The 14,775-nt window shown below is 45.9% G+C and overlaps 2 long non-coding RNA genes across 2 annotated transcripts; both read left to right on the top strand.

Annotated features, from left to right (window-relative positions):
• Positions 1-3,149: 3,149 nt before the first annotated feature.
• Positions 3,150-4,815, top strand: LOC309359324. Its single transcript, XR_014163816.1, has 2 exons — positions 3,150-3,532; positions 4,485-4,815. It is a non-coding gene; the product is annotated as an uncharacterized lncRNA (long non-coding RNA).
• A 2,354-nt stretch (positions 4,816-7,169) lies between these two features.
• LOC309358767 lies at positions 7,170-14,546 on the top strand. Its single transcript, XR_014163577.1, has 3 exons — positions 7,170-7,249; positions 9,287-9,552; positions 14,240-14,546. It is a non-coding gene; the product is annotated as an uncharacterized lncRNA (long non-coding RNA).
• The last annotated feature ends 229 nt before the right edge of the window (positions 14,547-14,775 follow it).

Raw genomic sequence — 14,775 nt, 5'->3', positions numbered from 1 at the left:
TGAGTGCATCCTCTGAACTCCTTCGCTCCAGACTACAGAGGTGGATCATCATGCAAAGCTCTCCCCTCCTGCCGTTTGAGTGGCATTGACTGAGGCCTCTACAAAGCTGCTAATCCTCCTCCTTTCACCAAGGGAGGCCTCTGCTAGTCAGCTGGCCTGGGCTTCTGCTGCTCCAGCATTTTTTAAAAGAGCAAATTGGGGGGGGGGATGCGAGTGAGAAGGCAGCCCAAGAGATGCCACCACCAGAAGCCTAGGGCTCACGATGCAAGCTGTGTTTACATGGATAAGTTCCAGTACCACGTCCGCTGGGCAGTGCCAAGGAACGTGTGTTCTTGGCCTCAGGGTCCTCCATTGCCCCCCAAGGAAAGAGAATGCAGTGAATCTGGTTGCCCTCTCTGCTCTCAAAATACTCCGAAATCTGCATTTCCCAAAATGCACTTCTGCAGCCCAGCCAAGTGCATATATTAGTGAAAAGTGCATTAAAAGCGGGAATTGATTTGCCATAAAGGTATATATTGGGCAAAACGTCATAGCAAGAGAGGAGAAATCCACACTAAAATGCTGCCACGTTTTCATGAGGACTTGTCTTTAAGAAACGCGCAAACTGATGTGGAAATGTGGAGAACAGGATTTGAGAGTGGAGAAATGAGAAACAGAATCCAGAATTAACAGATCCACCCATTCCTAGCCACAGGGTCCTTCTTGTTTGTCCCCATGTAAAGGGGTTGAAGTGAATCAAGTCCCTCCCACGGTGCTTCCAGCATAAGGTAGAGAGGGAGACGGACAGAGAGCAAGTGGCCGAGGGCGAAAAGTCAAGGAGCTGCCTGGAGCATCCTGATGAAACCGACCGCGGAGGATGAGCCAGGAATAGCTAAGTGAGATCCATCCAGCCCTTATGTGGGAAAGTTTGTGTGGGAAAGTGGCACCTTGATTCCCATCTATGGCTGGGAAGGATGGAACAGGGTCTGGGTGGGGGCCAGTCAAAGAAGGGAACCTCCACACTTGCTTCGTGGAACAGCACTATGGACATAAACAAGGTCAAGCTTTCGGCAAATTGTGATCAATGCTAAATCCTAACCCGATGTGTGCATGGGCTGGGAGCCTGCTCAGGTGAGAACTGGTCCATCTAGATCTGTATTGTCTACACTGACTGGCAGCAGCTCTCCAGGGTTGGAGGCAGGAGACATTCCCAGTCTTTCCTGGAGACCCTGGGGAATCTCCTGCATGTAAGGCTCCACCACCAAGTTGAAGCACCACCGTCTGTTAAGAGTGATGTATTGTCCTAGGGGTGTATGGGGTGTTAGGGGAGGGGTAATGCCTCTGGTGGGGGACATACATCATGCTCTTTCTGGGGTAGTTTGCCCACCTTTGGTCCCCACCCTGCACTCAGCTCTCACCTGTGGCTCCTAGAAGCTGTCAGCATGCAACAGTGGTCACACCCCAGAACAGCTTCGACTGGCTGGCTAAACCTGGTGAGGGTAGCCAGTGGGTCACAAACCCTCAGTGAGTTAGGGACTTCCCCGGCATGTGAAGATAGGCATTGGCAGACCGAGCGAGCGAGGCCGAAGGTGGGTCCCACAGTCAAGAAGGCGGTTTCTGCATGTGCTGCAGAGGGAAGTGAGAGGCAGATGGGGCTCGTCAACCTGGGAAGGAAACCCATCTAAGAGAAGGAATAAAAGGTAAAGGGACCCCTGAGCATTAGGTCCAGTTGTGGCCGACTCTGGGGTTGCGGCGCTCATCTCGCTTTATTGGCTGAGGGAGCTGGCGTACAGCTTCCGGGTCATGTGGCCAGCATGACTAAGCTGCTTCTGGCGAACCAGAGCAGCGCACGGAAAAGCTGTTTACCTTCCTGCCAGAGCGGTACCTATTTATCTACTTCCACTTTGACGTGTTTTCAAACTGCTAGGTTGGCAGGAGCAGGGACCGAGCAATGGGAGCTCACCCCGACACGGGGATTCGAATCGCTGACCTTCTGATCGGCAAGTCCTAGGCTCTGTGGTTTAACCCACAGTGCCACCCACGTCCCAGGAGAAGGAATACTCTGATCCTAAACCTCTGCAGCCATGCAGGGTATATTCAGGAGGAGAAAAGGCTAAGAGGGAAAACCCTACACAAATCTGGAGTCCCTAAGATGGTTGGATGGCATCTTGGATGCCTCCTTCCAGCAACTCCTGCAGCTAAGCTGCCAAATGTCTTGATTTCCTTTCCTTTGGTTCACATAATTGAGGCTGAGAGGGGGGTCTTGTCCGGGCAGCCCAGGCCCTCCATACACACTACCCCAGGGAGGTCACTTTGGCACTGCTAGCTCTGTACTGTTGACAAGTGGCTGTAACTCACCAGAGTTATAGAGCAGAAAACTTTCCCAACCCCTGCCTGGAGATGTCCAACATGCAAACCACTGAGCTGCAGTCGTTCCCCTGAAAAGAAAAACTAAGAGTCCAGTCCTCATGGTTCTGAATGAAGGACTGTATTAAGTAGGAACAAAGGAAACTGTCTTAAAGTCAATCAAATAAATGCTCCATCCAGTTCAGCAGCGTCCACACTGACTGGCAGCAGCTGTGTCCACAGGCGTCTCTCCTCGTCCGAGCAGGAAACGACAGAGGCTCAGTCTGGAATTTTTGTGTACAAAGCAAGTGCTCTGCCCATGAATCATAGAGTTGAAAGGGACCCCAAGGACCATCTAGTCCACCTCCCTCCAATACAAGAATCTCAACTAAAATCAGGGATATATATTTGATAAAATAAACGAATAGGAATATGCAATTAAGTGTATTGTAGGCATGGCTAGGCGAATGGCAACCGAAGCAGTGAATTGTGGGAAGACATGGAAAGCAAGCAACCACCGCAGGAGATCGGCTAAGACACAACTACTGTACAGGACTCTTAGCAAAGCTCTCTGCTTCGTAGATCTCGCGCCACTTTCTACGTAACTTGACGTCGCCTTTCTGACTGCCCTTTTCTGAAGCCACTCCCCGCCCCTTCTATCATGTCTGCAAGAGGGCGCAATACTATAACGGTGCTAATGACACTTCCGGTATGCTGGCAGGGGAGGATTTTCCATAGAGATGTGTAGGTCTAGAGTGACACCACCGCCAGAGTTGATTTTTTTTTTTCAGATTCCAAAGCACATGAGTGGGGAGGGGGGCGGGCGGCACATTTCACCACAGAGGTGCTAAGGAATAGAGCGGCGCCATTCCATATAAGCCAAGATGGCGGCGTTCCTCCCCTCCCGGAAGTTCGGGGCTCTGACTCTAAGAGCCGCTCTATTTTCTCCTCTATGGAATTGAATACGTTGGCCAATGGCGGCTGCCGATCTCGTTTATAAAGGAAGTCCCGGCTCCTGTTAGAGCTCTATGGTCAGCCGCCATCTTGTTCTTGCTTCGTACCGGAGGAGAGGAGGAAGGTTGCATCTCTCGGCCTCATCATGTCCCTGCAGTTGCTGAGAAGAGCGGCGCTCAGGCTGCCTAGCCTGGCTCCCCAGCCTGCCAGAGGCATCACTGCCAAGGCCCCCAAGGATCCTATAGGGCCCGTGGTAAGGAGGCACCGGGGGAGGGTTATGGGGAGGAGGAGGATTCCGTTTAAAAAAAAAATATTGGAGACGAGAAAACGTAACAGAAATACAGAACCAGGAGGAAAAGCTTCCCAGAAAACAGGTGGCGCGGACCACCGCCGTTTCTCATGAAAATGGGTTGCGTAAATCATAAATTATCCCAAATAAAATGATATTTGGATTAGTGTGCACTTGGGGAGGTGATCTTGTGCTGTTCAAAAAACTAGGTGGGTGGGAGGGATACAGACACGTTAGACGTGTCACTGGTATTCAGCATAGGCCCTTCCTGTGCTGCACATCTAAAGCAGTTATCGTGCCCCTTTAAACTGTCGTGGTCATTGAAAGATTGGTCATTGAAAGGTGTTTGGTTGGGTGGTATGATGTGTATCAATCAAGCTTGCTGCTAAGAAGGAGTTGAAGTTGGGCAAGAGATTGAGGGTGAGTGAGGACAGACGTCCCTTGTGGACTGCAGTGCAGGGAGGTTTGTGAGGACCTGGGCACCTAAAGGATGGGCGGTGTGAGGAGAGGGCTTCTGGTGAGAATGTTTGCATAATGCATATAACACAGAGCTTTTATAGATGTCATTTGTTACAGAGAGCCTTTTGGGCCTACCAAGTAATCCATTAATCTCTTGCTTCCTGTGCTTAGCTGATGTTCTCTGTCAGCTCTCAGTGGTGTCTTGTAGCTGGAGATGTGAACAGCCATGTCTGATTTTTTAAAATTTATTTTTAAGCGTTATAGAGTAGTGTTTTCACATGTAGTAGCTTCAGCTGTGGCTGTTTCTTTGAATATGCAAATCGTCACTAGAAACTCTTATCTCTAGCGCTGGCATTTAGAGGATTGGATCTAGCCCTGGGGCGTCTGCTTGGTGCTGATCCTTCCTTCCCTCAAGTCTTAGGGCTGAGCACTGCTGCTTTTGTCTTCTCTTGTACAGGAGACGGTTATTGGCCTGACCACCTTCTTCATAGCATTCCTGGTCCCATCAGGCTGGATCCTGAAGAACTTGGAAAGCTACAAGACCAGAGAATGAGGAAGGAGGAGTGGACCAACCCTCATCAGCCCTGAAGCACAGGTGCTACTTCCTCCCCAGTTGCATGGCTTCCTCCATTCCAGGGAAGAGTTCTCTCCAAGTCCAATCTTCCATGGGGACCAATGTCCTGAAATAGACTCTCTGCTGCTTCCCAGCCATCACAGAGGATGTAGTTCAAGATGGCAGCACTCCGGAGACTTAAATCTGTTACAATAAATCCTGTTACATTCCTGTACTTGTGTCCTCTTTAATCTCTTGTTAACTGTTGGCAGAACACATAGAGTTATACTTTGAAACATCCCAAATAAATTGGTGCACAGTTATCTACAGTGGTATCTCAGGTTACAAACACTTCGGGTTACAAACTCCACTAACCCGGAAGTAGTCCCACAGTTTGAGAACTTTGCCCCAGGATGAGAACGCAAATTGCACGCTGGCGGCAGCGGGAGGCCCCATAAGCGAAAGCACGCCTCAGGTTAAGAACGGTTTCGGGTTAAGAATGGACCTCCGGAACGAATTAAGTTTGTAACCCGAGGTACCACTGTATGTGCTTCCTCTGAGGAGCGCAATCAAACTTGAATCTCTTGTTGTTATTAATTTATTGATACCCCGCCTTTCCCCCCGATGGGAATCAAAGCAGCTTACAATTGAAAATAAGAATCACTAAAAACATTGGGGGGAGGGAACAAATTCTGACAGTAAAAGTTAAAGTGGGGCTTATATTCATATTCGCGACCTTACACTGCCAGCAAAGCGGAGTGGCTCCCCCACCACCAAGCAAACAGCCCGGGAGCCTGGGCCATGGCGTGCAGCCCGCCTGCTGCTCCCAAACTTCCCCTGAGCCGTGGGAAGGGGGGGAGGCCGCCGGCAAAGCAGCACAGCTCTCCCCCCTCCCTGCAACTGGGAGCGCGGGCCATGGCGCGCAGCCCACCCACTGCTCCCCCGAGCCCAGGTCAGTTGCAGACCATGGGACTTGCCCTGAAGACAATACAAGTATTTTAAGCACAACATTTTTTTGTGTTTCAAAGGCACAGATGTCTGTTCAATGTGAATGTAGCCCTAAGGTTGCAAAGCAGTAATAGGTGACCCCCCACCTCCTCAAACGGTTGCATCAGAAATAAGCCATGCTATTCCCCTTCCTGTGCAAAAGTGAAAAATAACTGCTTGTTTTTGAGCTAATCTGAATTTGGACTGGAGGCCACCAACTGCAGCCCTAATCCCCAAGCTTCCCTCCCTTATCTCCCCATAAGCCTCCCTGCCTGGCCCCTGCTCCTCCAATACCCTTTCCTTCCCAACTCACCCTCCAAACCCCTTTTTCCTGCCCCACATGCCTGGCTACTGCTGCTGACACAATTTGGGGGAAAACAGGAGCAGGGACGAGAAAGAGGTCTCTTACCATCTCCTGCTCGTGCCACATCCAAGAAGCCCACAGGGAAACTATTGAAACACCACTTGGGAGAAACTACATTTCCCAGGATCGACTTAGGGACACATTTATTAGGGGATTGTCTTTTTTTATTTCCCCCCTTGAATTTTAAAGGTGCGGCTTATATTTGGGTGCTGCTTATATTCGGGCCAATATGGTACTTTAAAAAGGATAATAATGAAAGCTCAGGGTTTGAGGCACTAATGAAGGCCTTTACAGACACCTTTACAGTTGGTGATTCCCCCCCCCCCATTTAGAATATCGATAATTGAATAGTGTGGATATTTAGGAGTAAAACGGCTAGCAGTAACAGAATGAATAATGTCATAGTCAATTTATTTATATACCCTATTTTCCACAAATGTATTTGTCGTTCACATTTTTTTTTAAAAAAAAGGCTAAATAGTCATACAGTGACAATCCATAAGTAATATGACTACAGCATTAACACTAGAAACCCCCCCCCCACCAACAATTAACAGTTTAATGTAGGCCATATTGTAAGTGAGCATAAAGATCACCCAAAGGTCAAGTAAAGCTATCTAATAACTTCAACATCCAGAAGTAGTGCCCAAAGCTGACAGTGTTAGTATTTACACGCCCAAAAGTCCTCTCTCAGAGCTGGAGAGTGGAATAAGGAAGGTAGAACCAATCCCTCCCCGGACAATGGTCAATCTAGGGTTTTATCCAATGCTAGTCTTGCACAGACTTGATCAGCTGCAATTAATGAACTCAAGGTAGTCATGCTCATTAAATTCAGTGGGTCTACTCTGAGTGAAGGTTACCAGATTTTTTTCAATGAATCCGGGGACGCTTTTCAACTTCAATGGATTTTGTATGGGGGCTGATTTCTAAATCCAGGGACTGTCTCCGGAATACGGAATAACCTTACTCTGAGTACGGCCAGCATAGGATTCAATCCACAATCTCTTTAAAAGAGCTACTACAGCTGCTCCATCCTGGCCTTTTAATGGCTCAACAAATCATTTACGGTAATCCCCCAGCTCTTGCCAAGAGGCATCCATGGCCATGTGGAGAAAGGCAGGAATCAAGCAGACCAATGAAAAAACTGGCTGACTTTGTTCCAATTTGTAGGAAAGCAGGACTGGATCTGACTGGCTGGCTAGTTAGTAAGGGGGCGGGAAGCAGGGGGGCGTTCAACCTAAATGCTCTTTATACAAGTGTTGTTGGGTGTTTTCTTGCAACTTCATTCAAGCAGTGCAGTTTCTAAAGACATTTTTATGTGGGTAGTTTGTGTTCAACACTTTAGAGATGTGTGCATATCTAATATAAGTTACAATGCTAACTTGTCTGTGTCAGAAGCTAAGTTTTACTGATTTGCAGTAGGGGTTTATTCCCAGGTAAACAGGGTTAGCATTGCAGCCTTCCTCTCTGACTTGGTTGGCTTGCTGAAATAGATATGATGGTTTTATGGTTTCTTGCTTAGTAATTACTTGCTTCTTATGGTTTCTTACAATTATTATACTGTATAGTATATTGTTAAAGTTGTACATGTTTTTGGCTGATTTCCCCCAGGCTGTTTTCCCCCTCCAGTATTGTATGCTGCTTTGGGAAAATATTGAAAGATGATAAATATATTTAAGTAAGTTGTTCATTTCTAAGGTGCCATGAAACCTTTGAGTGTCTTGTAATAGACCGACATAGCTACTCATCAAGAAACGAATCAGCCCCCCACTCCCTGTTGTTGTTTTTAGTTTTCTAAAACTGGATAGGGTGTTTTTATGATGACATGTTACTTTCCTTCTGCTGTTCTGAATCTAATGATTGTTTAGAGCATGCTCTTTCATTTGGAAATTTTAAAGTTTGGCCAAAAAAAAAAAAAAAAGACTGTGCCCTGCAAGCTTTTTAGCAGCAGTTTCTTTTTCATTTAAAATGAGTTTCGACTTCTCGTCATACAGTGGTACCTCAGGTTAAGTACTTAATTCGTTCTGGAGGTCCGTACTTAACCTGAAACTGTTCTTAACCTGAAGCACCACTTTAGCTAATGGGGCCTCCTACTGCTGCCGCACTGCCGGAGCACGATTTCTGTTCTCATCCTGAAGCAAAGTTCTTAACCTGAAGCACTATTTCTGGGTTAGCGGAGTCTGTAACCTGAAGTGTATGTAACCCGAGGTACCACTGTATTGGGATAAATTGGTAAAATGCATTGAAAGTGTGTTGCCTCTCATTGGCAGCAGGTGGCGCAGTTGTGTGGGTCTAGGTCGTTCTCTGGTTAAAGAGACATCTAGCTTTGCTTGGCTATGATTCATTACATTTTATATTTTGCCTTCTGCCCAAGATGTAGCTCAAGACGGCGTATGTGGGGCTTCCAGTCTTCCATCCTGGTGGTATCAGGACAAAGATGAGCTTTGCATTAGCAAGCTTGCTAGACAGATCATGTGTTTTTAGGACCATATCCTGGGAATCTAGCCTCTTAGCAGCAGTATAGTATAGTGGGAAGATTGTGGTTGCACTCAGGTCCAGTTTGTGGGATTCCCACAGTCATCTGGTTGTCCATAATGAGAACAAGAGGCTGGAAAGATTCTTGCCTTGCAGGGGGTTGGACTAGATGACCCTTGGGGTCCCTTCCAACTCTACAGTTCTATGACTAGGTGGCCTGATCCAGCAGAGCTCTTCTTGAGGCAGAAATGTTCTTGGGTTTTTCATGTGAATTGAGGATGCCTTAGGAGCCTCCTCACAGGAAAACGAACTAGCTCTTATATAGCAAGATGGTAGCTCCACTGATGGTTCACTTTTTTGCCTGGTATAGTAAATGTTTTGTGAAAAGTTTCAGAAAGCCCAGCTTTCACTCCTTCCCATCTTTTGCAAGCGACAGGGAGCGGTGACAGACTCTTGGCACATAAATCAATACGATATGTTACTCTCCTGCTGATGGCCGTAGTGTCATGGTTTGGCTAACTCCTGTTTCATTAGTTATATTGGTGTTCTTGGGTCCCCAAATGTTGGACTACAAATACCATATTCCCTAGCTATTTTTAGCCAGTCAGGGATGATGGGAGTTGTAGTCCAACAACATATTGGAATACAGGGTGCTATGTCACAGGCAAGTCCTATTTCCTTGGTCCAAGCAATGCTCTGTGTTGGCAACGTCCTTTTTAAAAAAATGATTTGCATATAGCATTTCAGTTTCATGCTCCATTTACAGGGGAGGCACGTGCCTAAAACATGGCTGGACCACCTTTTTCAGCCTGAGGGTTAAATCTCACTTCTGGGTTGGCTGGTTTTTTGCTTCCTTCCACTGTGCTCCTTTTCCTCCCAGGGACACCATGTTGGAAGCCAACGCCACACCTGATGACACGGAGGCTTCCGTTCAAGAAATCCCAGAAGGTCCCAGAGTGGTCCAGACCCCTCTGAGGAGCCAGCAGGAGAAGAGGAGTATAGAAGAGAGGTTGGGATTGTACCACACCCTGCCCAAGAGACGTGAACGCATTGGCTTCTATAAGGGCAGGCCTATCTCGTCCAAAGTAGACTCCTTCCGACTGAAGAAGCCCTTGTAGGCCTGCCATGGCTGAGTCTTCCCCTTTGGTAAGTCTTCCCAACTCTCAGCCTCCCAAGTATGGGTAAGGGCAAAGGGCCATAGCTCAGGGACAGGACATCTGCTTTCCATGCAGAAGGTCCCAGGTGGCACAAAAGAAAGAAGTCCAGTCGTGAGGGGTTCCTCCTGGATTGTTAGCAGACTCTGCATAAATAGCTGAGCTCTAAGTGGGAAGATCCCCTTCATGGATCACTGCCTTGCCTTGGCGAAGGGGCTTGAATAACTCAGAGAAGCTATGAGCTATGCCGTGCAGGGCCACCCAAGATGGACAGGTCATAGTGGAGAGTTTTGACCAAACGTAATCCACCTGGAGCAGGAACCGGCAAGCCACTCCAGTATCCCTGCCAAGAAAACTCCATGGACAAAGACAACAGGCATATGAGTGCCTGGCCGTGCTCTGGTCCATGGCGTCACGAAGAGTCAGATACGACTAAACAACAACAACAAGTGGGAAGATACCGGTGAAACTAAAAGAGTTTGCTGGTTTGTGTGTGGCCTTATCTGCATTTCTTAGGAGGGAGGAAGCAGAGAACAAACAAAGCTGGAGACACAGTGCCTGCAAATTACCTGCAAAGTACCTAACTAAAGTATGGGTTCAGCTGAGAGTACCCCTGGGAAGCTGTTAAGTGTCCACCTTTTGTTCACAGGTATACAGTGGTGCCCCGCAAGACAAATGCCTCGCAAGACGAAAAACCCGCTAGACGAAAGGGTTTTCGCAAGACGAATTTCCCTATGGGCTTGCTTCGCAAGACGAAAACGTCTTGCGAGTCTTGCGGTTTTTTTCGCTCCCCCCCTTTTCTAAGCCGCTAAGCCTTTAATAGCCGCTAATAGCGCTAATCTGCTAAGTCGCTAATAGGGTTGCTTCGCAAGACAAAAAAACCGCTAGACGAAGAGACTCGCGGAACGGATTATTTTCGTCTTGCGAGACACCACTGTACTGCCTTTTTGAAACACTTACCACGATGTTATTTCAATACCGGTAATCAAGGTATTCAACAGTACAGCCAAACCTCAGTTGTAATCCTTTCCGGAAGACTGTTCAACTTTTGAAACGCTCGACAACCGAGGCGCAGCTTCTGACTGGTTGGAAGAGCTTCTTGCACTCAAGTGAAAGCCGCATCAGACGTTTGGGTTCCAAGAAATGTTCTGAGAACTGGAGCATTTACTTCCGGGTTTTTGGCGTTTGGGAGCCGAAACGTACTATAACGGAGGCATTCGGGAACCGATGTTTGACTGTATGACGATTTATTGCACAGCCCTAGACATGGCCCCTTGGTTCAAAAAAGTTCCCCTGTTAGGCTGCTGGACTAGGATTTGGGAGAGCAATATTCAAATCCCCATTCCACCTTGATGCTCACTGGGAAATGTTGGGACAACATCACTCTCTCAGCCAAGCCTACCTCGTGGGGTTGTTGTGAGGGAAATATGGAGAGCAGGCCACCTTTAGCTCCTTGCAGGAAAGGTGGGCTATCAATGGAGCAATTCAGTAAGTAAGTAAATAAACCTACTCCCATTCTCATCCTCTTTGGGTCCTGTTCCTCCCTTAGAAGCCAACTCTTGAGGAGAAATGAATGTGTCCTTTATCCACAGCCTGCATCTCCCACATTGCAAGAGCCAAAGTATGTTTTGAAATGTTGGTGACATACTGTCAGACAACTGTGCGCTGTTGTTTTTCTAATATATATTTAAGCCAAAAGAACAAACAGCTCTGGCTTTTAAATCTGTGTTGAACAGACTGCTGCAGAGCTAAATGAAAACAAGCCGGGGGGGGGACCCCCTCCTGTCCTCAGCAGTGTGGAATAAGAGGCGAAGCTGAGCTCACAACCTTTTCCCCCTCTGAAATGCCGGAGGTATGTTTTTACATCCCCTGAGGTTGCGTATGTGCCGTACCTTTAAAGCACATTATTTCCTTCAAAGAATTATAAGCGCTGTAGCTTACCCCTCGAAGAATGGGAACTGTAGTTTAAGGGTGCTGGGAATTGTAGCTTTGTGAGGGGTAAATGACAGTTCCCAGGATTCTTGGAGTAGGAAGGAAGCCATGTGCTTTTAAATGTATGGTGTGGATGCGACCTGAAACAATTGTCAAATCAATTCATTATATTTGTTATCATGACAGAACGCTTTGCAAGCCTTGAAAATTAGTTGATCACTGCGTGCTTACACACACACACACACAAACACACACACACACAAAACATGGGGCTTTGCTTCCCCACTTCTGGTCCAGCTGCGCCATTACCTGCCCCACTGTTAAGTTGTGGGCAAACATGTCAGACGACACAGCGATTCTTTAAACAGCTCTTCTTTATTCAGATGCCAGAACAGAACTAGGCTGAGGAGCTCAGTCAGCCTGCTTATATAGAGCTCCAGAACAATGCAACTGTTGCCAGTTTCTAAAACTATCCAATCACTGAACGTCACTTTTCGATCCTTCATTTGCATACAAAACTATCCAATCACTGAACATCACTTTGCGATCCTTCATTTGCATAACCATCTACAGTATCCCCCTGCTGGCCCAGGGTGAGAACTTCAGTACATAACACCCACAGGTGGGCGTAGCTTGGGCAAAATGGCCTTGTGGGACCCAATGGGGAGGCTTAGTGGGCATAGCCAAGGGCCTATGGCTGCTGATTCCCCACCCCTGCCTTAGCTAATCTGAAGCCATCTACAAGTTTCTATTGGAAATTTGTGCTTTTTAAGACTTTATTCTTTTATTTCTGGTCATCCATTCCCTTCAGATCTTATCATTTCTCAGATACCTTCGTACACTTCTTTTGCTGCTGTTAACAAGTACGTTGACTTTTCTGCATTTTAAATTGTTCCGCAACTGTCGAGTAATTGCTGTATTGATCTTTGTCTGGAAATGTCAAGTTTCTCCAACTGTCCTTCTAAATAATTTTCCTGCTACATAATTATCATCTGGTTTCACTTTTGCTGCTCTACTAAACTGTCAGGATCTTTAAAAATAAATAAATCTGCATGAGCTAATGCAGGTAAATCAGTATTTGACCTTAACGGCATTTAAATGCTGTATTCATATGTCTTATTTTAATTTGGCTTCTGTTTCCATCCAAGTGTTTCTTCAAAGTAATCATAAAACGACCAATTATTACATAGAGTGCCTGGGGAGGGGGGGGTTTGTCAAGCTTTTACCTTTTACAATCTGAATAAATGTTTACTAATTACAGGTAACCCTGCATTAATCTCATCTGACCTCCTGGTTAATATGGGAAACAACATTCCGTTGAGCTTCGAGATAGCTGTGAACGAGCAGATTAATGAGTGCTAATGACGGTGCCGATCTGTTGCAAAACCAATTAAGGCAGATTGGAACGTTGTTAAAATCCATTTTTTAAAAATAAAATAAAAGAGCTTCCTTATCTGTCTTGTGGAATACATATGGGGCTTTGTACCTTTTTTGCAAAATGGCAGATAATGAGAAGATGTGTAAGTTATCTCCCACAGAACTGGATTTTTTGTGTGTCAAATTATGGAAAGGGGTGAGAGGTTGGGATGAATTGTAATTGACTTGGCTATTCTTTATGAAGTAGCATCACTAAATCAAAAGGCCAAGCTGCGAATGATTAATACTGAAACAAGCAACTGGGAAGATCATGACTGGATAGCTCAGTCAGTTAGAGCATGGTGCTGAAACTGCCGAGGCTGCAGGTTCAATCCCCGTAGAATCTATGACAGCTATGTGCTGTGACCCGTAGGTCAGCTAGGAAGCTGGACATGTCTTTTATTTGGATGTATTGTTTTAAAACTGGGAGTTTCCATAACCATACTTATGAGCACCTCCTCCTTTTCTACAATCTATTTCCTTTTTTTTTTCCAAATACATTTTTATTAAATCTACAATCTATTTCCTACTGTGAAAGCAACAGCCTCCCCTGCCCTCCATGGCATTTGCCTCAGCAGCAGCTGTTCACAGGTACATTTCACTTGTACATGGAAGTTCCATTTAGATGCCATGGGTCATAAATATACATTTCTCCACAAATTTGGCTGCCTCTAGACTGTCGGCATTGTGTAGAAGGAATTCAAGCAGACATTGAGAAAGTTAGGTTTGTGTAATTAAAGCACTTAGTCGCCCTAGCTCGACGATCCTGCTTAAAAAGAAGGAAAGAAATGGATGTTTTGTGGTTAGGAAAGTGACAGTGAAATGTACTGGAAAGTGTAGGAAGAATGAATGATTAATGAGAAGATGTCTGACCACCGTGCAAGCAAATAAGGACAGATGCAGGAAGAATACTTGTTACCCTTTATTCTTCCCACAGAGAAATTGGAGCAAATGCTCAATAAAGACTGGATATAATCTAACTTCTGCATAAGCTTTGTGCAAACATATCGGGATGAACGCTTGCTAAACAGGTCAACTGGAGGTGCCCTTTTGTTAACCTGCTGCTTTTTACAGGCATTGAAATGGTCATGTTGCATTCTGCAGTGGTAAATTCCATGTTAAGTGAACCTTCTTAGAAGGAACCTAAAATGCTATGAGAGAAATAAGATTAACTAAAACAAGAGAGGAAGACTAGTCCTACTACAGTTTCGCCTTCTCGAAAGGGTCACTGTGAGGCATATGCCTTTGATCTCAATGTGCAGTTTTGTTTTTTTAAAGATCTGCAGTGTTTTCTTTCTGCTAAACTATTTTCTCCTCCTCCTTTCTTACAGTTCTGTTACCAGGATTCTGGTGTATCCATGAAGCAAACATCTCTTTGGATAAATTAAGAGCCGCAACGACCTGCCATATGAAATTCCATACACATTCACAAGCACCAATATGAACTGCATTTTGCTCTCGTCTCTAGCAAGGTTGCTCCGGTCTCTTCCTCCTCCTTGTCCTCTGCATTCGTCTTCTTTTTGCAAACCTTGAAGCTTTCAATGCTAAAGAATGTTCGTAAGGCAAACACTTCCATGTTAGAAGGATTAAGTTGGGGCACTGAATATGTATATAATTTATGCTGTACAAAATGATTTTCCTGTTTCTCATTAGGTTTCACCGTTATTTCACTATTATCATTTTGTAATAAAAAGATTTGAAACCTCTTCAGGCTTTTAGGTACACTTAAGATGAAAAGCTTTCTATTTCTTTGCTGCATTGAGAGAAATGAGTGCTACCTTCGATCTTCATACACCAGTATTTGCTGAATTATCAGGATAGTATATGATGAACCAGATCGCAAAATAAAAACAGGAGTAAATGTATA

This window comes from Podarcis melisellensis (assembly GCF_964234715.1).
Source record: "Podarcis melisellensis genome assembly, chromosome: 16".
Lineage (NCBI taxonomy): Eukaryota > Metazoa > Chordata > Lepidosauria > Squamata > Lacertidae > Podarcis > Podarcis melisellensis.
The sequence above is the reverse complement of the archived record's forward strand: the minus strand, read 5'-3'. Positions and strand labels throughout refer to the sequence as shown.